Genomic DNA, 25,361 nt, shown 5'->3' on the forward strand with positions numbered 1-25,361 from the left:
AAAGGCTCGATAAAGCACTGACCAGGACAGAGTTCACCAGCTCCTGTGGTAAGTTCTTCCAGCGTTAACTGCTGTCACCAGCACATCCGTGCCATGGACTGTGTTTGAGTTTTGTTGACCAGAACCTGAGCCATTTGCAACAACGTTCTCCATGCAGACACACACACACGGAGGGAAGAGTTTTATGTCAACTTAGCTTACCAAAAAAAAAAAAAAGCTGACTTCTCAAAAGTGCTTTAGGCAGCCACTTGTATTCCAAATTTTTGCATTTTGAGACTCAAAGGTTGAGCAAATGTTCTTGTTGCCAAAGCCTACCAAGACCAGGACTATTCTGATGCTCTTGAGTGAAGATTTTTTGCATGTTTCTGGCAAAATCTGGGAACACCTGAAAGATTAGCTTGTGCACTATCAGTAAAGAAAGATATTTCACGGCTGGTGTACTAGGAGGAAGCACGTCCTACGTGACTTCAGCTCACACAGGATCTTTGCACCCTGAGCAGTGCTGGCCGGGCAAGCTCAGGCAGCAAGCGCGGGGACGCCGGTGAGCCCGGCCCGGCAGGACCAGCCGCCGCGGCACCGCGGCAGCATCGGCATCCACCCCACGCACCGGCCGGGGAGCATCTCATTTTGTTATGGCCTCAGGACACTGAGCTGGAATTGGGCTAACAGGAAGGGGAAAGTTATTGAGCCACAAGCTTTCTCTCAGATGGTTTTCTCTTCAGAAGTTTACTTTACCTCCCAAATTAAATTTTTTTGTAATATTCAATACCTTTCTTTTTTAAAAAATCTTAAGTTGTAGCAGTGTGTCCACAGTTATTTATTACCTGCCTTGTGGTCTGAACAAATATGATTTTGTTATTCTATGTTGTCAATAGAAAAAGCACATATGGTTTTGGTTGACAAAATTATGATAAAATTCACTGTATCCTAAAAAATGATTGAAAAGTTTGCAGATGGTTTCTGGGCATAGCAGGGAGGGGGAGGATTGGATTTCAACAAAAGACGTGCCAAAGTTTTTTTCTCTTCTTACTGCTCACCCTGTTTCCACATCCCAGCTTTTTTCTGATTAGATACTGGGGCAGCGCAGGTATTCAGCCCAGAGTCATATGTTTCTCTTTAGCTTTTGGCATTCCATCACACTTGGTCATGTTCACATTATGTTCTACCCAGGTTCATTCACAGATAAACATGAAATGACATCATGGGCCTCAAGTCACAAACAGCAAAACACAATTAATGGTAATCTAGAGAGTCACATTTGCACCCCAAAAATTTCATGTTTGAGGAATGTTGGTTTTACACATATTCTCAAGGCTTTAAGTCAATTTAAATCGAGGTTTGGGGTTTTTTTTAAAAAAAAAAAAAAATAAAACAAAAAAACTAAGTTCTGTTCTGTGTTTTTTCACTTCCCAAGGGACAAAAAAGTGGGGAAAGGGCCAGGAACTGCCAGCCCAGATCAGCCGTTATCTTATTTCTGGTCTGAGTTGATAATGCCCTTTTTCTCAGTGCTGTTCACATTGTCAAGATGATCGCTTGTGTGGGCTCTGCTGTAGCTGCTCCCTGTGTTTGTAAATGCTGGAAAATAAAAGAGCCAGGCAAGCTCTGCTGTTTGCGTTTCACCTCCAAAATTTCTTTACGAGGCGACTTCACCTGTCATTTGGTGAAACACATTTTTCTTCTACTTTGTCTTTCTGGGGAAAATATTTATTTACCCACAGCCGTGGTGGGTGCCTGGGGTGGTGTGGGGCTGGGACCTGCGGCTGGACCTGGACCCTGGGCCTGCAGGGGTTCTGAACCAACCACGGCACCCTGGGACTGACCTGCTTTGCTAAAATAACCCGTGGGGAGCGCTTCTCACCTTCTCATGCTTTCCATTAATTTGCTAACAGACTGCAAGCTGTCATAGCCATTTTTCTCTCCATGACGCTCGTGGTGGGTGATGATCTGCTCCATCACCACCTCCGACGCCGTCCGCAGCTCGGTGCACACGCTGCGTGTGGCTCCGCACTGCACGTGCTGCCAGCGTGGGAGGAAAGAAGAGAAACATGGGCAGATTCTGCTTTCCCCAGGAGAGGTGGATGGACAACGTCCTCTCTGTGTCTGAACAAGAGCCGAGCTCTGAACTCTGTCCCTACTCTTTCACTTTAGCCATGTTAATGATGGATAACGCAAAATACTCAGAATTCATTCCACCTGCCAGAATATTCCCACCTCTGCTGAAGCTGTCAGTGGCCTTCAGCAGCTGCCGCCCTGCCTGCCCGGGATGGCTGGGGAACAGCAAACCTGGAGAAGGCGGATAATTACTGAGGGGAGAACATCTGGAAGGTGTCACTGGAGTGTTAGTAGCTCTCCCTGCCTATGAGCTATGCCCAAACATGTCGATAAGTTTCCCAACATGGAATTCATTTTTATAACAGGATACATGTGGAAGTTCATGTTTCAGTGGTGGCCAGAAGTGGCTCTTTTCTTCTTCAAAAAGATTTGTGACCTCTTCTCCAGGCTACTGTAATATGATTTATTTGGGTCTCCCTTCACAGAGCACTCACAGGCCACGGTATTACAGCACACCAGGGCACGGGCTTTCAACTGCGAGCTAATCGGAGTCACGCTCTGTGACCTGCCCCGACTGCCCAGCAGGCAGCGAGCACAGGGAACGTGAGCACGGTGAACGTGAGCACGGTGAACGTGAGCATGGTGAACGTGAGCACGGTGAACGTGAGCACAGCAAAACTTGAGCACGGTGAACGTGAGCACGGTGAACGTGAGCACGGTGAACGTGAGCATGGTGAACGTGAGCACGGTGAACGTGAGCGCAGCAAAACTTGAGCACGGTGAACATGAGCAAAGCAAAACGTTAGCATGGTGAACATGAGCATGGTGAACGTGAGCACAGTGAACGTGAGCACAGTGAACGTAAGCATGGCAAAACACGAGCACGGCAAAACACGAGCACGGCAAAACATGAGCACAGCAATCGTGAGCACAGCAAACATGAGCACGGCAAAATGTGAGCACAGTGAATGTGAGCACAGAGACCCATTGCTGCGGCTCAGAGCCGTCCCACACTGGGTCCGTCTGTCCTGCACAGCCGCCATGGGCAGCACGGGCTGAGCTGGTACAGATAGCAAAACTCCACCTGTACAGAGCAAGTGTCAGAGGGCAGGACACGATGGAGTAACATTTCCCATCCCACACCTGCACCCAGCCACAACAGCCGTCTCTGGGCAACTTCTGCTCTCTGTGCACACCCCAGATGCGATGGAAAATGTGCCTGGTACGGACAATCAACCCCTGAAAGACAAGAGCAGCACGGCGGCTGCGCCTCCTTCCTGCAGCTCCTTCCGTGCCCACAGAGACAGAGGAGTGCCCAGGACAGGGAGGTTTGCAGCCCAGCTCCAACATGTCTCAAAGCTTTTACTGCATCCCAGAAATCCTCAAGGTTCTCCCAGCCATATATGTTCAGTGCAGCAGATCCCTGTCCCACAGCAGAGGTACCTTCACAGGCAATTATTTGATTGTGCAAAGGAAAAATTTTGCTAAGTCTTTACAGTACAAAACTCTGAACTGACAGAGGAGCGAGATGCTCTCCGCACCCCTGCCTAATCCCAGCAAACAACAGTGCCTCTTAGATTTTTAGCTTAAACTCTTTTCTTAATCAAGATCCCTCAAAGCACTTACTAAAATAACCAATTTACCTATCACAATGACTCTAGACAAATGCAGCAGCTGGAAGATCTTTAGCAGCAACTCAAAAAAACCTCCGTGCAGAATCCCACACATCACATGTATCTCAAAATCCCTCCCCAGGCAGAGGGACCTGAGGCTGTGAGCAGCCCCTTGCAAAGGGCCCGGACACCATGGCCTCTGCCTGGACACACCAACGGGCTGTTCACCTTGTCCGAACGGCTCTGGGAGCAGGACCAGCACCCTGCACTACTGCAAACCCTTGATGTGATGCTTAAACCTCTAACCCACCAGTTCAGAGGGAAGAATTCTACCCAATAAACCTTCCTGACATGCAATAAAATAACACATTTATTTACTTGCTTGAACCCACCAATGTGCTGTTCATTTCAGTGATTGATAGAATTGGGTTATAATAAGCATACTTTATTATTGAAAAATTTAATTTAAGGTTTAAACATAAAACAAATGGTATTTTCAAATCTATTTTAATGAAGACTATCAAAACCATTCCATTGCCATAAGGGAAAAATTCTGTCTCCATATCTGTTATGTATATATGCATAAAATCTTCAGCCTACAAATATAAGTCGCCTGTCCTTCTATCAATCCATCATTCTGAAAATAGAATACAGAAAGCCTTATTTTTTCACTTAATTTTCATTAGATTCTTGAGGGAATTAAAATAACACAATAATGGGCAAATTCTGCCACTACAAATCCAAATGACAGCAATGAATCTACTTACGGGCAGAATTTGGCCAAAACTGCAGCTTGGAGTGCCAAATACAGAGCGGACACCCATCAAAGTGTACTTAGAGCTCAAGCATGTCAGGTAGGTAGATAATAGACTTTAAATTCCTGCAGGAACAGTGATGGCGTTACGGTGCGGTGGGGAATGGCCGGGCTGCGGGCCGCGGTGCAGTCCAGGTGGGCGGCAGCGTGCGGAGCCCCAGGGGGATCCCAGCATCTCAGGTACAGCCCGTGCTGTCTGTCTGTCCAGCTGCACCCACCCACGTTCCTGAAGAGGTTTTTCTCGTCCAGGGACACGCAGGAGTTGGGGTGTCACCCCAGCAGGGCTGCTGGACACCCCAGCACCCGGCGCAATGCTCACAGGGCTCCCTGCACACACGGCAGCTGGGGACAGCCCAGAACCACCAGGTCACCTCTGCTCTTTCAGCAGGACAGTCACCATTGTGAGTGCACCTCTGCCCCTTACACACACTTGGAAAGAAGACTTTGGAGGATATACAGAAAGAAAAACAAACAACACTTTCCCTGGGACCTTCCAGAGACCTTCCCACAGTCAGTGTGGACATCACCTTTCACTTCTTTAAAATAAAAAATTGCAAAAAGATCCCTGTCATGCCGGGAGTAAATCCTGCCTCCGAGTCCCTTTCCTCGCACTGCCCTTGGGGACGGGGCTTTGGGAGCCAAGTCCCAGCCCCAGCGCCCAGCTGAGCGGCTGAAGACGCTGCCCAGATGTGGCACCGGGATCCCCCCACCCTGAGAGCCTGCGCACATCTGGCGTCAGGCCCGATGCCCAAACCCACGGTGTCCCATCCACCTGCAAACCACCATCCTGGGCAGCCGAAAACATCTGCTCACAGCTGGCCCAGATGGCCCCGCTCTCCTCAAACCCCTTCTCTGTTCTTGTCCCATTGCCCTTCCTTTTTGGACATAGGTAATTTTTCATATATAATTTGAATGCATTTTAAAAAATAATATGTGGCTGCTTGCTTGTTATAACTGAGTGTGTACGTTAAGCTTTAGCCATTTGCTGAAGTTCAAGGAGTAGGAATAATAGCATCACATTAAGGATGCTGGGAATGTTCTTGTTCACATTTTCCTTAAATTTTTTAAATCCCCTTAAACCACAGCCGTACATTAGAAGCGCAAGGTGTTGGCGGGATTCTTGTTTGATAATTTTAAAATGATCGTCTATATTCTAATTTGGTGTGCACACTGCCCTGGTAAGTCAACAGATTCATTTCTTCAGTGGGTCAGACCCTCGGTACATTTTGCCTTTTTGGAAGAAAGAAATTTATCTTTTGAAATTACTTATTCTTTCCCTGGATGTTCCTTTAATGCAGGTCTATTGTTTCAGCGTAAAGAAAATGTATTCCTTTAACAGGTTTATGCCTTCAATGGAATTTGTGTAAGTAGGTTCCACTGCACAAACACAAAAAGCCCTAATACATGCAGGCTGGGTCTGCATCACGCCGTCAGATGTCAAGTTTGATGACTGATGGTACTTACACAGATTTACACAACAAAAAGTACATTAAAAGGACGTTAAGATTGTGAGTCGATGTCACAAAAGCATGGAAATTCACATTGCAGGATTTAAACATCCAATATTGACATGGAATGCTGAATACTAAAATGGTATCCCACTAGAGTTAAGGTGCTGAAGAATTTTTAATCTAGACTATTAATTTCCTGAAATTTGCTGTTCTCTCTGCCTCCTATAGCTTTCACATTTTTAACGAAGTTTTGGTTGTGTATGTGTTCTTGTCTTGCAATTTCTAAGTTGCTCCTTCTATGTCTAGTACAATTACATAATATATGCAGCATGTATGATAGCTTAATTGGAAATACTAACCGTAATATGTACAGGAATCATAAAAAGCTTCAGGAAACTTTGAGAGCAAATGTTTCTACAGATTTACCAAGGTTTATAAATGGTTGTTTCCAGTATTATTCCCTAATAAAACCAATTACACCTAACACCAGCCCAACTTGGAGTAAAATTACAAATAATAAGAAGAATAATTAGTACTTACAGAATTCTTATCACCACAGTGTTACTGTTTCAGAAGGAAAAACAGATTTGGGGTTCAGTGACTTGCCAAAGGGCCCATTCTAAGTCAGTGGAAAAGGAAACAAAAAAAGCCAGGCTTAGCAAACATGCACCTCAAACCCGGCTCAGGCAACATTAAACTCCTCTCTACGGTTGTTTGACGCCCTCCCCCCGAGTCTGGCCTTGTTCTTACAAATCTCCTTTGGATCCAAACCTTTCAGCATTGAATCGCTCTTAGGAGACGGTGAGCGCTAAAATAAATGGGAATTGAAGGTGCTCAGAAACATGCACCGCCAGAATGATGTCAAGTTAAAAATGGTAAAGTAAATTGTATTTTGAATTTTGTAACATTTAAAAAAATATTCCCAAGTTTACACGTCTTCTGCCAGGCCTCATCCTGGCCTGAATTCTCCTCGGCCATTTTATAAGCCGAGTCCAAGTGCACAGCAAACCCCAGAGCGTGCTGTAACTTTAACCAGCAGCCTCACAGCCTCGCTGCAAGAGAAGCACAAATATGCAAGTTAAACCAGCGGATGAAAAAATCTCCCCTGTAATGACTATTTGCTACGCTCGGGAAAGGGGCTGGGACAGCTGCTGGGGACACAGCACCGCGAGGAGGCAAAGTGCGCTGAGATAAAGCAGGAGCCGCCGGTTGGGATACAACTGACGTTTGCTAATTCCATTTCTATCCACACAGAACTGAGGCTCCATCTTACAGCACACTGCAGCCATTTTAAGTTCACCAAGAATGAACTAAACAGAAAATAGTATTCTTCGCAAATAACCCATCATGTTGGTTCAAATACTGACAGGAGTGAAGTAATGGCTAATGGATGATTAAGGCCAAGGTCAATTAAAAAAGGAAAATTTCCTTAGTGTCTTAAGACTGCTCTGTAATTCCAGGACCAAAGGAACCGCCACTCTCCAGAAGTGCTCCCACATCAACATTTTTGTGTTAAATGGGTATGTATAGGTACATTATTTGCAGAATACAATAATGCATCCATTCCCATTTTTGCAGAATTTGCTTTCTGCCGGCAGCGGCTTCACTTGGATGAGCAAGAGCAGCCTGTGCCGTTCCCCGGCACACGGGCCCTGCCAGCCGCACAAGCGAGGGGCTGGGAAACACCCGTGGGGTTCTTTACCTGCTCCCTGCGCCGGTAACGAACCGACAGGTCTGATGGGCTCTGCAGAGTACCAGGGTCTGGGGGCAGCAGGAGCATCCACGTCTGTCCGCTAAACAACGGGCTCTTGTGGCAATATTCCCTGTCCCTAGATCAACGTTTGGTGTTGCTCTTCAGCCACTTCTAAAATAGGGGGTTGAGAATCAAGGGGAAGCCAATTTCTGCTGAGGGGAGTTGTCTAAGGTGCATTTCAGGTGGTTTCGCCTTTTTCTCCCTGTCAAAAAGCAAAGAGAACATGAATTACTAAAAGCGGGGTTTTCTCACCATGTCCAAAATCTCACACATTTGAAATGTGGACACGAGATAATCTGAAATGTGAGAGCAGAGCAGTCTGTGCTGGAACCCGACTGTCCCAACACCGCTGATCCGCAGGTTCCCCATACCCTGCTCTGACTCGCTCTCTGCAGAACCTCCTGAGGGAGCCAAAATTTGGGCTTATATTGAGAAATAGTTTCAGCCTCTGTTCTGACTAAAGACACTGCTATCGTAATAGCGGCAAGAGCTCTTTCATTTGGACTTCAGCAAAATACAAATATCAGTAACTTTTAAAAGGTATGTTTCAGCAGACAAATTGTTATGAAAGAAAACAATTGCAAGCATCTCCTCATCTCCTCGCTGGTCCAGCCCGAGGCCTGGGCTCCTTTTCCCACAGCGCCTTGTGCACCAGCCCGGCCAACACCAATTCCTCCTCCCAGCAAGGCTGAGAAGGGCACTTTATTCTTTCCAGGTGTCCTGCACTGGTTTATTTATGGTCTCACTTTCTTTCTCGGTGTGAGCAATCCTAGCTTTTAGCCAGCTGTAAAGGACTGGCAAGTCACATTTGTAAGGTGAAAAAAATTAGCAACACTTTTTTCTCACCAACCTTTGCCCACCTTATTAGGCGGGGAATTTTCCAGGGTACTTCACTAAGCCCCGCAGCAGCCTCGGCATCTCCCCCAGAGCAGCAATACACCAGGCACTCAGTGTGTGAGTCCAGAAACCAGCCGAAACATGGTCACATCTGACAAACCCGGGTTCTGGCTTTAGAAAAACTTCACATGAGGAACGAAGGGAAGACAGACTGGTATTTCTACTCTCAGGGACTTTGGCAAAATCACAGTCACCCCACCTAAAAAGCCCCGGAGAGGAGAGGAAGAGGGAGAGGGAGAGGGAGAGGGAGAGGGAGAGGGAGAGGGAGAGGGAGAGGCCCCTGCAGTGCCCACCGTGCAGCACCAGCTCAAGCCCTGTGCCATGCAACAGCTATAGCTTCTGTACCAGAGCCCCCGACCCTCTGCTGGCTGCGTCTCACATGTGAAAAATGGAAACGGCACGTTCCAAAGACACGGCTGTGCATCGCTAGCCAGGCCTTGAGCTGTAAATTCGCACCCAGAAGCAGAGTGTGACTTTTTTGCTGGAAAAGCAGGCTCGGAGCACAGGGATGTGTTGCAGCAGGTCCATGAAGCCCAGAATCCCCATGGGACCCAATTCGGGTGAGTTCGGCAGCGCTGGCTGCACGGAGCCCGTCCGGCTGTCCTGCCCACCCCAGGCCCGCAGCACAGCCAGCACTCACTCCTTGGAAAGGGGATGTGGGAAATGTGCCCAGAGCTCAGGTTTGAAACAGAGAAGCACGAAGGCCCCGGAAAAGTTGTTGCTTGAAAGAAAATTAATCTTGGGTTTATCAAAGTGAAGTGTCAGATACCTTTATGCATATGCTAGAGAGACTCTACCCTGCTTGGTTAATGGCAGGTTATTCCTTTTCTTACGCTGTCAACTATTGTTACTGATTGTTAATAGCATTAATATTTCCATCACTTAATTTATTTTATTAATCCCATTCAGGTTTACCATTACCAGCATATGAACTGTAAATAGCAATAATAATGCCATCAAGGTTAATATCAGTGATGCTGAAGGGTATTATGTAAAACACAGCCTGTGAGCGGCAGCGAGACAGGCGCCTATAAAACCTCGCCTGCGATAGCGGGGGGTGGGTTAAACAAAGGTCTCGCACAGATTTACGGAATTGCGTTATCTTCTGGAAGAGGTGAAGATTTAATACCAAAAGCCTCCTTTAAATTTCCTGTAATGTTCCTCTCTATCCTCCGACTGTAAAAATATAGCCAGAGAACATTCTTAAGGAACGGCGTTTTTATCTTAAATTATTAAAAGTCTAATAGTGGTTTCAGTTTTCTCCTAAAAGCAAAGGCAATGGAAACAGACGATTTGTCAACTTTTAAATCACAATATGCAGGCGTTAGGGTGATTGCAAATGGTGCCAGGAAAAGGTCCGTGTAAAAGAGGACAAGACAAGCAAAATTATGGATGTTCCCCTGAAAGGCTGATGCCAAACACCGGGGTGGGAAGGGGAGGTGGCCGGGCAGGGGCTCACCCCCCATCCTCTGCGAACGGCAGGCGCTGATCGCCCGGGGCTTTGCAAATATTTCAGCTGCCATGCAGAAGCCCCGGGGCTGGGGGACAGGCTGGGGGTCTCGCCCATGGCCCGGCTGGGAGGGCTGCAAGCGGGACGCTCCATCCTTGGGCTGAGTGTTCAAATATGGGCGATGGTCAAATATGTGGCAGCAGCACCTGAGGCACCCAAAAAGGCCCTGTGGAGCACTCGGGGGGACCCTGACGAGCAGACACCCGCAGCAGCAGCCGAGCGCCCAGACAGGTGTGCCAGGCGGTTCTGAGCTCTTGGCTTTGGTATATCCAGCACATTGCAAACCCAGGGTAGCTCTGGATTGCAAATCCACGTTAGCTCCAGCAACCAGGTGCTGGGCACGTACCGTGGCTGACCGAGAAGAGCAGCAAGCACACCTGCATTATTTATTCCCCTGGAAATAAAAATAAACCTGCTAGCTGAAGGTCTACCAGCAATTAAAAGGCCAAAATATCTTCATGCAAACTATCATTCTCACAAGAAGTGTCAGGGCACAGCGAGGGGACACAGGTCTGACCTGTTTGTCACCGTGACACACAGGTGAGCTGGCGCAAGGCACCGGGGTGCGTGGGGCCCCTTCTCCCAAAGTGACAGCCAGAGGGAAACACCCAGGGACAGCCCTGCCTGTCATGGGCCTCACAACCTAAGGAAATATTTGCAAATACTGCTCTGGAAAAAAGGGGGTAAAAAAGACAGAAGAACAAGAATTTAAATCCTATAGGAATTCCAGGACAATATGGAAGCCACGAGTAAAGAGGCCACTGAATACAGTAGGTGAGGGAAATCTGGAGAAAGGGCTCTGTTTGCCCCTCTGGGATGGATTTTTGAAGGTAAAGCACAAGTCGGCTCCCTGAGCCTGGACAGGGTGATTTAGTATTCACACCGCTTTATTTGGGAGGAATTTGTAGAAGAGTTGGAGCTATAAAATACCTTTCTGCTCATTTTTCACAGCTGCTGCGGCGGAGGCTGCAGGACGCTTGCGGTGGAGCAAGGCTTGGTCCTGCCGCAGGAACGGCCCGTCACACAGACCCTCCTTTCTTTGTTACATCTGCCTTGCCTTCCTCGAAGAATTAAATTAGATATACAAGGGGGAAAGAGAGAGGGAGAGGGGGAGAGAGGGAAAGAGGGAGGGCAAGGGAGGGAGGGAGAGACGAGAAAAAAGGCTCAGGCAGGAATATATTTCCTATGTCTGGATAAGGGGAAGGATTCGAGGTAATTGCTTGCTTTTCTCATTGTTCTCAGCTGCCAAGCAGAGATTCATAGAGTGTCTGCAAAGATCTCTCTCTTTTTTCTTTTCCTTCTAATTCTTCACACCCCCCTGCGAAGCCCCAGCTACCCCGATCCCCTTCCCTCCCCTTCCTCCTGCTTATTCCACCCTAGGAAAAAAAAAAGTAATTTGTCTGTTTTATTTATGATGCAATGAAGGTATGCTGAACGCATCGGGATAACCTGACACTGGTCAAACTATCTGTCAGCAAAGAAGAACTGCCTTCATACTCCAACGAGTGCATAATTTAACCATTTCTCTACCAGAGGGCAACGCCAGACCATCCATTTAAAACAGGAGGGTTTGTCACTGCTCCCTTCACAATAAACCCCAGGTTTGTTGCACCCTGGCAAAAACCAGCATTTGACATGTTTTCCATCAACCCTTTATCTTCTCATTTTCACTAGTCATATACAGACTGTCTGCATGTAATAAAACCTCTACTTGGAAAAATATAAAATGATTTGAGATATTCATAGGAAAGCCAGGTCCCAAAACAAGATGGAACACACAAATCTGCCAGCTATGAAACCAATTCAGGATGGATTTAGGACCCAGCTAGATCCAGACAATTGGAGGCTGAGCATGGGAAGAAACAGTAACGGCTCAGGTCTGAGAGGAGCACGTCTAATCCTGGCCCGACGCGGGAGCCGAGGGCTCCGGCTCAGAAACAAAATGCAACCCATCCAGCAAGCCGGTAAAAGGGAAATGTGTGCTAAAGAAGAGAGGGGAATAAAGAAAATATTAATAAATAATATTCCAAAAGATTTTAAATGTGAACCAATAATAAAAAAAAAAAGGAGCATAAGGGCTTTTAAAAAAAAAACAACCCATGCAAGCCCTGTTGCAATAGGATGGAGCAAACAGGAATGACGAGCGGCACTGCACCATCCCGACCAGCCCCACCGATTCTCCTCGGCCCTGGCTGGCGCAGAGCGGAACGCGCCAGACCGTGCTGCCAGGGACCGGCCAAGGAGCCATTCCCGGCAGTGCCCCCGCGGCTGTGCCGCAGCCAGGACAGCTCTGGGGACAGGACACAAACCAAGACATGCCCAGCATTCACCAATTTGTGGTTTCCTCACAGGAAACACCCCTCAGGACTTGGCCCAGAGTGGAGTTGTGGTGGCGTGAAGCCCGGCCCTGCAGGATTGCCTGAAAGCTGCGGGAGCACGCTGAAAGTATTCTGATGTTTAATAAATGACAGAAGAAAGTATAAAGAAAAAAACAATATTTTGCAATATAATGCGATGCATGCAAGAGGGATCAGGGACGGAACTCTGGGAAATGTGGGGTTTGAGGAACGGCTTCTGCGCCTGATCCCGTCACCGCGGTGCGGCCGCACTCACAGGGCAGGGCAGGGGTTATGAATGGGAATATCTGCAGCAACGGGAACGTGCGAAGGGAGAGAATGGGAAGGGTCGGAACTGGGAATATCTGCAGCAATGGGAATGTGCAACGGGAGAGAACGGGAAGGGTCAGTCCCGGCAAGACACGGTGCCTGGGCCAGCAAGCGCCAGCAGCCACTGGCCGGTCACCCTGGGTCACCCTGGGCCAGGGCCACCACCCGGCTGGAAATTAAACTGGGTTTGTGTTCAGCATTACTGGGAAACCAGCACTTGGAATCGACACCGATTTTCCTTTGTGAGATTATTCAGGAGTCGTTCATTCCAGCTGTATCACATACTCACCTATAACCAAACAAGTATAAAAAACACAGTAAGGCAAACCCAAATATATTTGGCAAAACATAAAAATAAAGACATATTTTGGATACGGGGAATCAATTTCTAAGAGAAGATATTCTGGAGTAGATAATATCAAAAAAAGACATGATGTTTGTGCTGTTATTTGGGAAATCCTACAGCTGCACAAAAATGACAAACATTCAGATCTTTTTCACACAAAAATGCTCCATAATAATTAGTATACTTGGGAAAAGACCATTTCACTTTCTTGTTCATCTTTGTTTTTTCATTACCGAATGAAGAAATAACACGAAATTACAACAACCAGCCAAGCTCCTTTTAATTCACAGTCATTTTAAAATATGAAAATACAAATCTAGATAAATCCAGTGAGCTTTGATTTTATTGTCAAATCACAACTAAAATTAAAATGAGTTAAAACAATTTAAATTTGTTAAGAAAAAGCTACAATGAGATTGAAATATTCTGTGCCTGTTTTTAACTTGAACCGATTTTTTAAGGCTGAGTTCCAAACCTGAAAAAAGGGTGTCAATACCTGAAGCAGCTGCGTTAATTTAAATACAGGAGCCCAAATAACATCATTATAATTCTGGACAGGTTGTTTTATCTCCTCAAATCCAGAGTTAAAACGTACTAAAATAAAATTACAAGAGCCTTTTCAACAGACAAGCCTCTTCAAAAGAAACTGTACAGTTCTGAAACCCGGGTTGTGTTACGGATGTTGAAGTGTTGATCACTTGCGTTTGTGCACCAGGCTGGATTCTGACAGTGGGAGCTCAGATCCCTCCAGACCCACCAGCTCCTCCTGACCCCCCGACCGGCTCTGCCGTCCTCTTGCTGCTTTTCACCTGACCCGGCCCCAGGGAGCCCAAACCACATGTTTCAAATAGGTCAGAATGGTCCAAACCCAAAGCTGCTATTAACGACATCTCTACCGTCCCTCCGCACCAGGACGCGGCGGTGTGGATATGCGGATGTGAGGGAATTCGCTTCAAATCAGCAATATTTTACTTTAATTGGGGACTTAAATGAAAATCATACTTTGTAAAATAAAAGAATGCTAAAATTTTAAAAGAAAAGTAGGAAAAAGAAAAAACACAGAGAAAAACAAATTAAAAATACCCAAAGAAATAATAAAATAGGTAACAAAAGAAACTCTAAAAATAAATTCACAATTCTCATTAGTAATGTAAAAATGATTTGGATTACAAATTTGTGTAATAACCAGACCTACATTTTTGAGAGCTGGCTTTACGGTCAGTGGATATTTTTGTTTACATGGTCCTTTGGTGTAATAAAACCAAATAATAAAATGCAAGTCCTATTAAAACTGAAATGCATCTGCAAGGGGTTTTTTTCCACCTTTGATGACTTATGGGCATAGGAAAGTGCATAACCATTTTCCACGCTGTTTTAAAATAACTGTAAGCAATTTCTATAATGTATTTTCAATGGGAGCTTGTTAGTAATAAGAGAATTTTTTTTCCCACAAACTCCAGAATCCTTAATACCTAAACTGTTTTATCATTTGGCCGCTGAGTATTTATTTATCACAGACATGTACTTTAGAGCCTCACAGGGAGAGATCCCGATATTTCTCTGGGCTGAGCTCTTTCTAAGTCTATTTCTCTCTCATATATAAGCATGAAAGAAATAGAGTTGAAATAAATACTGGTTTTCAAATACTGTGACGTTAACACCTCGGTAGCTACAGACTGGCAATAATTTGGTATATTTGCCCCACTCTTTTCCCGTTTCTGGGTGGTGGTTTAATGAAAGCATTTACCTCTCTCAGCTGTTCCATTTTAAACCAGGGACGGACCCTTCCCTTTCCCCATTTCCATCCCCCCGGTTCCGCAGACCCGCACCGGCCCCCCCGCCTGCTCCCCACCGGGCTTTTCCCTTCTCCTTAAATCTCAGCTGCTCTTTCAGCTGGCCTCATGCACTACAAGGGAATAATTTGCTTTCATAATTTAAATTTTTTTTTTATCTCCACGTCTCCTGTTTTGCTGGGGGATGGATGCTGCTGGGGATGCAGGAGCTGCGCTGCCGGGCGCTTGGTGGATGGCGAGTGCCCTCTGCAGGAAAGCACCCCAGACTCGCAGAAAACAGAAGCAAATCAACTCCTGCATTACTATTATTTTTTTTTCCTCATTTCATTATTACCCAACACATCCGTGCTGACGGATGCGGGAGGGCTGTGGACCCCTGGGCTGTATTTCCCTCCCCACAGCCCAGCCCAGGGCGAGCGCTGGTCCCGCTGCGGGGACACCGCAGGAAACGGCAACAGAGAGAAGGACAATTTTCATTTGCAAAGGGATGGTTTATAGCAGGCTCTGAAATCCCTGCCATGTATTTCAGGGCGCAGACACGCAGGATTCCTGCTTCTCCTGCAGCAGAACCGCACGGCATGGAATTTTTATAGGTTTTTTTCCCCAAAAATAAGGTCCTTAGGAAATTCCGGATCAAGTCCTGTTCAGACACACCTGTCCAGAAGGACAGCACTCACTATATGCAGTGTGCACCACTCGCTCTCCTTTTTAAATAGCAAATTCCGATTTAGCATCTATGTATATATGGCTAGAACCAATGCAAAACAAGGGCCAGGAGAAAGCTGTAACGGCAGGTTCCAAACCAAAGGGAACAAAAGAAAGCCTTTGAAGGCAGGTCTCTGCCCAGGAGCCCGCGAGCCCTCGGAACGCTGGTTCTGCGGGGACCCCGATGTCACAGCCACCAATCCTCCCCAGCACAGACGTGTGTGCTGCGGAACAGGGTGGGATTAGGAAAAAACCTTCTCTAAAGGGAAAGCATTTCAAGAGACATCATGAAAGGAGAATTTACCAGTCTTTTCCAAGGGCTAATAATACCTGCGCAGCACAATCGGCATCGCTCACGGTGCCGCGGACAGAACTTGCAGGCTCCTGCTTGTGTCCCCGCTTTTCCAGAACATGCTCACGCAAACCTCGCCGCAGACTTTGCCTTGAGATTGTGTATCAGAGCAGCAGGGGGGCTGATGAAGTGCTGATTTTTTTACATCAGTCTTATAAATTGCTCTCCCCATTAATTGTTTCCATGGAAACAATGCATTTGGCTTGTATGGGGATCCTGAAAAATTTTTAATGGGATTCTTAAAAATGTGCAGGAGGTGGGCGGGGGTAGGGAAGGTGCTCTCAGACACCCTCAGAAAAGATCCAGCATAAGTTCTAACCAAATGTGCAGTTAATTGCTTGTTTCCAAATGTTGCTAGACTGAACCCAGATTAAATCGAAGATCTGAAAACATTATTCAAATGACCAGGAGGAAAAAAAAACAAAGGAATAAACAAAAGGGCAAGTACAGATTACGTGACAGCACAGACGAGAATTTTCAAACACCTCCTAGCAAAACACAGCCATGAGACCATGACCAAAAAACAATTCTTTAATGTCACAGCCTTAACTAATAATTTAAGCATGAGCAGTCCTTGATAACCCATCAGATCTCCCAACAAATACTGTGCTCCTTGCAGAACGTGACAGGGACAGCAGTCGCTACACAGGCTGCACCAGCAGCCAGACGCACACCCCATCTTCCTGCTCCGCTCTTCATACGCCTCAGAGATTCGCTGGTTTTTTCCTCCTTTTTTTTTTCCCCCAGCAGGGAAAGTATTTGTATTACAGGGTATGAAACTAGTCCAACATGCAAGCATATTTAATTTGGAAAATGTGTGGCTAAATGCCACTTGTTATGGGATTAGTTAACAGCTGCAAGTCTGCTACTGTGGAAAGAATTTAAAAAAAAAAAAAAAGAACGAACGAAAAGGATTTAAGTGAGAACTGATATGCGCCGTCTCTCAGCCTTCTCTGTGTATTTCCACGTTACATCCAGTTTCTCAGCTCTCCATGGGGTTGTCCTCACTTAACTGTCAGCTGCAGCCACCTCCACTTCAATTAACTCCTCTCAGTCTGTGGGCAGGAGAGCAGCCCTGGAGCTGCACCCCGGGCTGGGGCAGGATCAGGCCCTCAGTATCAGCCCTGATAGGATCAGCTCCGCAGGATAATCGCTGGCAGGATCAGCCCCAGCAGGATTAGCCCCATAGGATCAGCCCCATAGGATCAGCCCCGCAGGATCAGCCCTGGCAGGATCAGCCCCGGCAGCAGCTCCAGCCCAGCACCAGCTCCTGCCCGGCACCAGCACCGGCACCGCTGGGTGGGCCCCGGCACAAAGCGCCCTTTGGCTCCAGCTAAAGACAACGCTCAAGCGTCAGGTTACCAGCAGCGCTCAAGTTATACCTCAAGCTAATCACGCAGTGAAGACAGGCTCTAAATTACTTGTTAAAAATACTGTACTCATCCTGAGTGTCCTATAGTGTCCTCCAACGCTAAGCGCTGTTAATGAAGGAGAATATCACCTTTAACACATCAGTCACATATGGCAAACCCACCAGCCACTTTATTTTTCCTGTCCATATGGCCATGACCTCCCTGTGTGACCGCTAACAGATACTTTCATAAAGATGCCAAGAAGCAGGTTTCTAGACCATAACTTAACCCCCTACTCCCATCCCGAAGTGTTTCTCATTAGTATCATGTTGCTGTCTTCTTTCCTGCTCAGGAACAGCTCTTCTCTCGCACCAAAGCCCTTCAGCAGCCTAAACTGCTGGGAATTCCCTGGAAATGCAGCTCTTGATATAAGGCTAAAGGAAGAACGTGGCCCTGGGGCAAGCAGCTGTGGAGCCAGCCTGGGAGCCAGGGAGCAGCCACCCCCTGGGCAGGAGCTGCTGCAAATTCCCCCCAGGGAGTGCAAGGATGAGGATGAAGATGGATGAGGATGAGGATGAGGATGAGGATGAGGATGAGGATGAGGATGAGGATGAGGATGAGGATGGCTGGGGGGAGGGAGCTGAGCATGGGGCTGCTCAGATGCTGTTGTTTTCCACTCTGGACTCTGCGACTCGCTGCTGCTCAACCTATAGCAAAACAGTCAAAAGTGTTTTAATTGCAAAAGCCATAACAAAAGAGATAAAAGCTTCCGTTTGTCACCCGCTCCAACTGGTGTTACCCAAACCACCTTTGTGGATGTACTGTATTGGATCTACTGGTCTGGGGCAGGGAGGCCTCTTGCCCGGCTCCAGGCATGAGGTGCTCAGGAGCCCCAGTGATCCACGGCAGGGAGAGGGACAAGGGGTTTGGCATCAAACCTCGAGCTCAGAGAAAGGTTGTGGCCGTAGGGGACACCCATGGCAAGGGAGCAAGGGCAGGAGGACGAGGTGGGGCGGCCGCCAACGCAGCCCCGTCCCGGCGCACGTGCCCCTCAGCCTGCCAGTCACAACCACAGCTGCATCTTCCTGCTGAACGACCCCTGACAGGCTCGTAACATTGGGACTTCGTATGAGGGCTGTGCTAAGACAAAATACCAGCAGAGCGGCTGGAAAAGACCTTTAAAGGATCTTTAAAAAGCACTGGGGATCAAAAGTGTATCTGTAGCTTCTAAGTGTATCAATATCTAATTCACAGCGATGAGTGGCAAACCAGCACAGAGGCTTCTGGTACCTTAGAGGGCTGTGTAAGCTAAAATTTGCCACCTTATTCTGGGAGCAAACATAATCCCCCACATACAAACAACGTAGGGCAGCAGAACTCCTTTGAGCAAGCGAGCGCCAGAGCTGCAGGCAGGTTTGCGCGGGATTACGGCCTGACCCAGCACACACAGGTACACAGGTATGGCTCCGGCTCTGGGAGACAGGGACAGGGAAAGTACAGCCCCAGTCCTGCAAATTAGGCCTTACTCCTGCAAAGAGCACAGGACGGCTTAACTTCCCGCACATCAGCAGCTCCATGGGCCCTGCACGCTGCGGATGCTAAAAGTGGAAAGCAGCGTGCAGAAGAAAGCTGTCATTTCCTTAATTTTATCTTAAAACGGTCCAGACTGGGTACGTTCTGTTTTTCACAACGCTACAGCAAAATTTTCCTTTTCCTATATTCCCTTTTAAAACTGACAAAACAAAACTCACTGTTTCCAAAGCTGGCGGTTTGCAACCTCACTCCCCCCCAGGGAGGCTGCTGAAGCTTTTTTCCATGTGTCCGCATTAAAAAACGGGTCCACTTTAAGAGAAACAAGTGAGAAGTGGGTTTTACCATTTCAGAAATGAAAGGCATTTACCCTCAAGACAATAAAACAGATCTTTTAAACCTTTCTGATGCAAGAGAGGAAATGGGAAGTTTACAAAAGTAAAGCTCCGGTCCTGCACACACAGCCCTGATCTTCCTCGTGTGGATAGTTCACTGAAATCAATACGATTTCTCACGAGCAAAGCTGCAGACGCACATAAACGTTTCCATATTTGAATCTTATATCAATACTAAAGTTGTATTAAAGAGGAAAACATTCTTCCCAGTAAATTCAAAGGTTTGCCCAGTTTAAAAATTATTTATGAATTATATATGTACTAATGTTTTTCACCAAATAATGTAATTTATGCATTTATTTAAAGACAATACCCAGCTCACACACTCCTGTGGATGCCCAGCCTACAGTGTCAAGACACTTCTTTCCTCTGTATAGTGCTGCGAGGTCCCTGGACACAGCCAAGCAACAAGTATCACACCGAAAGGACAGCAGGCAGTGCAGGAATTACTTATACATGACAGAGGGATCACTTCCCCAAGGCTGCCACAGAAACATATTTTCTCCCACTTTATGAAGCCACACAAAGCAAATCCCTCCTGCTAACCATAAAAAATGGGAGCTATTTGCTAGAGACTTGATAATGTTTAAAAATATATAGTCAAACATCTTGCTAAGTGAAGGCATGATAAAGTAAAGTCCATCTCTTACACTAACCTTCAAGGTAAAATTAATAATTAATTAGTAAAGCCAGGACATGGAATGATTGCTATCAATATTTTAATACTTTTACTGCTAATTTCATTCCCCCTCCATAATCTGCTTTCTGAACAAGCAGGAGAGCTACGTGTGCATTTTTGTCAATGCTGGAGAAGAAATATTGCCCAGAAGTGTGGCACAAATGTCATTCCTGCAAGAGACAAACCCCAATGTCCATCACTTGGATTTTGCTGCGTGCATCCTGCAAGTGCGCGCTGGGGCCTTTCGCTGCGCCTGCGCCAATGCAGGGAAATCCAGGGGCGCTCGGCATGAAGGTCAGCAAAATGCAACCAAAAACTTCCATGAGCTTTAGAAGTATCTAATTGCCTGTCCTGCAACCAAGCAAGGTTGAGCCAAGAGGAAACCGCAGGGAAAGTTCTGCGGGTGGATGCAGGCGGGTGGGTGGTGAAGGGAAGGGAGGAAACTGCTGCCCAGCACTACTGCAAAGAAACGTGTGTCCTCCCTGCCTTATTTACTCTTTATTAGTCTAATGAGGCTGTTTCCTGGGAGTTTAATTACCATAATAAGGACAATTCCTTTCTCAACCCTCTTACATCCTGGAAAAGAAAGAGCCTCTGAAAGGGCAAAGGCGAGAACATAGTCCCACCCAGCGGTGGTGGCTCCGAGCAGGGGGAGCGGAGCACAAGCCTCCGGCGGGTGGCCTCGAGTCCCGTCTGGTGGGGCTGCGCTGGGTCCCCATGGCCGTGGGGAGTCCCGGGGGCTCCACCGTCCACCCAGCCAGAGGCCTGTGGATCCCGGAGCGGGAACGCAGCACTGCAGGTTCTGCTGCAGAAAAATTAAGAGCACATGATTAATACTACATAAAATGTGTGGGTTACCAGCCCTTTGAAATCTTACCTCTTCATCATTTTCCATTTACAGTTTACTAATGAAATTAGATATGGTAAAGGGTTTCTTTCTTACTGACTTCCCCGCCCCCCCCCTTAAATTGACTGTGCATTTTTTTAGAGTTAAATCAACATATTTTCCATTCCATATTCAGCAAGAAATTAGAAAAATAAATGTTAGGGTTTTTTTCTGTTGCTACTAAGAAATACTTCCACGGTGTTGCCGTAACACACACAGCGATTTACTGTATGAGACTTCCACGTCTGTTACTCTATGTGCAACAGATAAAACAGATCAGATTAGAAAAACCTCTCGTTAGCTGGGCCAGTCCATACTGACATAAAGCTGAAACACACACAAACCAGATCAGCTTTCCCTCCTCCCAAGAAAGCATATGTGTGTTAAACGGCAGACAGTAACATTGCTCTGCTCCTTGCTGTGTACTTACTATTTTGAAAAAAACAAAAACCAAACCAAACAAACACCAAAACCAACCAAACAAAAAACCAATCCAGTGTTGAAAAGCATCAGTGAGCGGCGGGCTCGAAAGCAGAGCCCTGGTCAGCAGCCCCTCCTGGCAATGTGCTTCAGCAGAGCTTTGCAGCAATAGACATTTTAGAAAGGTAAAGGCAAAAAGGCAGTGAGGATGAAAAGAACCAGATCTAAGAGGAGAAAATATACAGCCTATGAAAAAAACAACACAGAGCTGTGTTAAACCAACCAGAAGCCTCTGCTGGCCTGCTTCATTCAGACAACAAACTGTGAAAGCAATTGCTAAAAAGGGGATCTGCAGCAAAACTCAGAATAAACTTGTGCCAGAGTCCAAAACAACAGAAAATCCTCCACTAGTTTTCTTCTAATCAGGCGCCATCACCACCTGTGTGCAGGGGTTTCCCTCGGCTGGTGCACAATCCCCACGGCTATTCCCTGGGTGCTCCCGCTGTCCCCAGGACATGCCCCTGTCTCCTGGGTGCTCCTCAGCACAAGTGATGCGCCAGGCACGGGGACAAGGGCTCAGCAGGGCCACGCCAGAGGGCCGGGAGGGAGCTGAGCAGTGCGGAAATGGGATAACTACTGCATGTTTGGGTGCTCTGCCCTCTCCCACGCCCCAGCCAGTGCTCCTCATCATCATCGGTGCACACAGAGCCCAGGGGAAGAGGTGACAGCAGGTGGCTACAGCCATTACACTGTCCAGAGGGCAGCCAAGGCAAGCATATGTGATGCAGTCACCAACTGCTGGTTCTTACTGTGTTCAACTGCACCACTGCTGCCCATCCTGACCTTCTCCTTCAGAACATCCTGGAGTGGCTTTGGCACATGTCCCCTGACAGGGACAGCGAGCGCACGGTGCTGGGGCCACTCGCTGCGGGGACCACTGGCAAACACTGCGGCACTTTGATACGGCGGTGACCACCATCCATGCTGTTAGCACAGCACAAACAAAACAGGGTAAGATGCCATGTTATTCAGAAGCCACTTCCCAGGTAGGACGGTAGTGATGAAATAAAGCAGTGAAAACATCAACGCTGAGTTCCCAACTTGAATGAGACCAGGACACAAAGCACTGGTGTCACACGCAGCGTGTTCGCGGCAGCCAGAGCTCACTGCTCCTGCACGGCCGCCACGGGACCACCACTGAGCAGGCCAGGCACCGGCGGCAGGAATTACCAACGTCTCTTCAGCTCATACTCTCTTAAGAAACAGGCTTTTTGGTGTTTACGTAGCTGTTACCATAACCGTCAATCGACACTGTAAAAATGAAGGTGAAATGGTATGATTAAAGACATTTCCCCAGAGGTTCTGATCACAGAGTAGCCACAAGAGCAAAGGGATACACGAGCCTCACGCTTCACTAATGCAATGCCACATATTCAGATTAACGTTATCTTTTCCTGTGCTGCAGTTTGAAGGTTAGGACTTGGCAGCCAGAAACTGCACTCTCACTAAAATTGATACATGGAGATCCCCTTTGAACGCCTCCTGAATGGTTATTTTGAATAACATTGTGTTTATTATCAGAACAGAGGAAGGACTGTAAAGCGGGAGAACCAGAGTTTGATTTCCAGTCAGTGATGGATGGTGGGGGAGGCCGGGTCACCCGGCTGCAACATCAAAGGGGTGACTGAACCCGCCGGCACACTTGAAGTTAGTTAAAATGCCATAACAATTTTCTGAGTTTTTCTTTTTTCTTACATTTAAAGAAATTATACTTCACAGCGCTGGCTTCAGCTGTTATTTCCAGGTCTCTGACAATACCTGGAACCATAAGGCGGCACTGCTTGTTGGCATGCCAAGGAGGATTTGCCCCACATTTTAATTGCAATACCATGTGCTCCTCTCCTCAGCTAAAACAATGGCTCTAAATGAGACAGAACAAAGCACCCACCTCCAACAATGCACTGTTACACAGCCTCACAGCCTGCACTTACTCTAGCACATCAGAATTAAAGTGCCAAGTGATCTGCACGGCTCTCGTTCCTTTGGGGCTAAAACCAGCCAGGCTCCTCCACAGCTCTCCAGGGCCAGACTTGCCCTTGCCCTCTCATCTGCCAACACAGCGTAAGGAACTGGACGATTTAGGGTGTCCCTCGGCAGGAAAGGTAAGTGCTAAACCTTTGCTGGACAGCTGAACCAGGTACAGGCTGAAGAAATGAAGTCGCACACTAAGTGTACCATGTCATTTACTGAGGGTAAGCTTCTAGTTGGCAAAGGAAAATGCAGTCTCAAACCGACTCCCAAGAGCCAGTTACATGTACCGAATGAACACGTATTCACAAAACCTCAGGTCTTCAATCAAGCCTTACCAAATACAGATAGAAAATAGCAAAAACTTCTGGTAAACCAGCCACGCCTGCTGGCAGTGCTGTGCTGCGTGCATGCCTCTGGCGGCTCCTTCCTCACTCAGCAACTGCTCAAAAGTATTTTTCCAATACGCATTTTCCACCCTGGAGAAAAGGAACCAGACTTAAAGTGTGCGCCGCTGATTTATTTATTTTTAAACAACCACGTTACACCAGAGCATCTCCCAGCTGCCCGGTGCCACCCTCAAACCTGCTCCCAAAGCCCCGGCTCCAGCAGGTCCCCCGTGTGTCACATCCCGCGGCGGCTCACGGCGGGAGAGCAGCAGGGGGCAACCTCGGCCCGGGAACGGCCGGACCGCCGGGGCCGCTCCGCTTGGCACCGGGACCGGGGCCGGGGCCGGGGCCGCTCCGCTCCCCCAGCCGGGACCGGGGCCGCTCCGCCCCGGGAGCGCCCAGCCCGGGCTGCCAGGTCACAGCAGCGGTGGAGGGGCCGCTCCAGGATAAACCGAGATGAAATAAACCGAAATAAGTAAAAAAAAATATCAAACACCCCCCGGTGTTGCCCGGTGCTGGCAAGAAGGAGGCTGCGGAGGCCGATAGACTTACCGGGGGTTTTGTTTTAACTTTGCCTGCAGGCACTTTTGAGCCCAAGTAACTGCGGATCTGGGAATAACAGGTGTTTATTGATTTCCTTGTGGTTGTTGGGGGTTTTTTCAGCCGCAGAGCTGCAGCAGAAAGACATATGTAATCCATATGTAACACTTCAGAAAATGAAAGGCAGCAGAAACACCGAACAGGTGGGCAGAACGGAGCGGGGCTGGGGGTGGGGGGAGTTTTGACTCTCTCCCCAGTAAATTTTACCTACTTTTCCCACATCATCAATAATAGGAAAAAAGAAAAGGGAAATTTTTTAAAACCCAGCCTGCCCTAAAATGGCTTTCAGTGTCGATTCCGTGTCCCCTCAGATCAGAAGCCAGGCTGGGGTCCCCTGACCCCCCCCCATGCAGTGGCAGGTCCAGCATAGCACCACTAATTCCCTGCAGCTAATGCTCTTAAACCAAGGGGGAAACACTGTTCCGCTGCAAAGTGAACGAAGTCACAGATCACAAGGATAAAGCCAAAAGAGCCTAGAAAACGCAAGCAAGCCGTGGCGTAAGGCTGGGCAGGAGGACATTCCTGCGGTCAGGCTTTCCGAAATTATCTCCTAGGTAAACAACCTAGAACTGGCCTCTCTGCTCTGACGTACACCAACTTGTTTCCATAGCCGTACTGCCTGGGCAAAGAACCCAGGCCTTTGTCACAGTTCATTATCCACTGAATTATAGCTGTGTATTGACGATGGAGGGGGCTGCCGGCACACGGCCCTGCCCGCACTGCCTGTGCTGCCCACACTGCCTGCGCTGCCCGCACTGCCTGTGCTGCCCACACTGCCTGCCCTGCCCGCACTGCCCACGCTGCCCACACTGCCTGCGCTGCCCGCACTGCCTGTGCTGCCCGCACTGCCTGTGCTGCCCACACTGCCTGCCCTGCCCGCACTGCCTGTGCTGCCCACACTGCCTGTGCTGCCCACACTGCCTGCGCTGCCCACACTGCCTGCGCTGCCCACACTGCCTGCGCTGCCCACACTGCCTGCGCTGCCCGCACTGCCTGTGCTGCCCACACTGCCTGCCCTGCCCGCACTGCCCACGCTGCCCACACTGCCTGCGCTGCCCGCACTGCCTGTGCTGCCCGCACTGCATGTGCTGCCCACACTGCCTGCCCTGCCCGCACTGCCTGCCCTGCCC

The 25,361-nt window shown here is 47.9% G+C and overlaps 1 long non-coding RNA gene across 1 annotated transcript in view; it reads right to left on the bottom strand.

Moving 5' to 3' along the window:
• Window positions 1–25,361, bottom strand: part of LOC110360456 (uncharacterized) — a 417,274-nt gene that overhangs the window by 329,973 nt on the left and 61,940 nt on the right. The window contains exons 3-4 of the long non-coding RNA XR_010465803.1: window positions 7,633–7,885; window positions 6,471–6,549 (exon numbers count right to left, since the gene is read on the bottom strand). This is a non-coding gene — a long non-coding RNA (uncharacterized LOC110360456). The remainder of the gene's footprint in view (window positions 1–6,470; window positions 6,550–7,632; window positions 7,886–25,361) is intronic.

This window comes from Columba livia, chromosome 13 (genome assembly GCF_036013475.1).
Source record: "Columba livia isolate bColLiv1 breed racing homer chromosome 13, bColLiv1.pat.W.v2, whole genome shotgun sequence".
In the NCBI taxonomy this organism is placed as follows: Eukaryota; Metazoa; Chordata; class Aves; order Columbiformes; family Columbidae; genus Columba; species Columba livia.